The sequence below is a fragment of the Solanum tuberosum genome, unplaced genomic scaffold, assembly GCF_000226075.1.
Source record: "Solanum tuberosum cultivar DM 1-3 516 R44 unplaced genomic scaffold, SolTub_3.0 scf00404, whole genome shotgun sequence".
Taxonomy (NCBI): domain Eukaryota; kingdom Viridiplantae; phylum Streptophyta; class Magnoliopsida; order Solanales; family Solanaceae; genus Solanum; species Solanum tuberosum.
Genome location: NW_006239353.1, coordinates 124,694 through 126,106, shown reverse-complemented (window position 1 = coordinate 126,106; position 1,413 = coordinate 124,694).

Genomic DNA, 1,413 nt, shown 5'->3' with positions numbered 1-1,413 from the left:
CAAAAAGATTTAAGTTTATTTTTTAAAAATATTTTTAGTTTTAATTCAAAAATTATTTTTTACTCTCTAATAAAAATAAAAGATATTTTCTTAAAAATATTTTTTATTCATAAATCAAACACACAAAAATCTTTTTTCGGAAAATATTTTCTACTTACCAACCAAACATGAGAAAAAATAAATCCAAAGTCTACTTATTTTTCAGGAAAATATTTTCTAGGAAAATATTTTTCATGAAAAACATTTTCCTTCATACCAAACACACCCTGAATGTAGCTCTCATATAGTAACCTCGTGCCTAAATTGTCAGTTTTCAATACAATAAGTAGGCCTATGGAAATTGAGTTAGCAGTTTGACTTCGGTAAAACTAATACTTCGTCCGTTTATAAAAGAATGACCTAGTTTAACTTGAATTAGAGTTTAAAAAAAAAAAAAAGATTTTTTAATGTTGTAGTTCTAAATTAAAGTTATGCAACTGTACCAAAATGTCCTTTAATCTTGTAGCCTTAAATATGTCACGTAGAAAGTTAAGGGGAAATGACATATATATACAACTGATAGTTATAATTAGCAATAAATAGCCTAAACATTAATTAGCATTTAATAGACAAATAAAAAATAAGCACAAAATGACCCAAATTAATAAATGACATTTTAATAGTTTTTTTTGTTTTCCTCGTATAACCAATCATCACTAAACAACAAAAATAACGGAAACATAAAGAATTATATATACAACATGTAACCGCCTAAAAACGTAAATTATGTATTTTCATATGTTTTTTTGTTCTTTACTTGATAATTTTTTTTTATTGTATACTTGATGATTATATATAGGTAAAAGAATGGTGTATTCATTCACTTAGTATTAGTATACATTTATAACCAGTTATCCTCTCCAATGTATACATATTAAAAATCAAACACTTTATGTATTCATTCACTTATAATATGTATGCACTGCATTAAAGATTTTTTTTTAATCATCAACATCATGTATGCATTGCATTCATGTATACATATCCGTGTATTCATTCACTCAAAATTTGTATACAATCCAGATTCTTTCTTCAATGTGTAAATGAGAATTGCACATGAAATTTTGAAATGCTAAACAACAAACATACAAGTTGAATCGGATAACCAGAAGAATTTACATGGCTAAAATTTAGAGTTTTGGATGGAGAATCCACAAAATTAGAATTAGAATCCCCCTTTTTATGAATAATCCTAGGGATAACTTTCTTAAACATGACAATTGATACCTACAATTAATTACTATTGCATATTTTTTTTGCCTTAATTAGATATAACCTTCAATTTCAAAAATTAAAACTCCAAAAAAAATTGAACGACAATACAAGAGGGGATCAAACATAGGCTAACAGTTAGAGAAATTGACGGGTAGACAT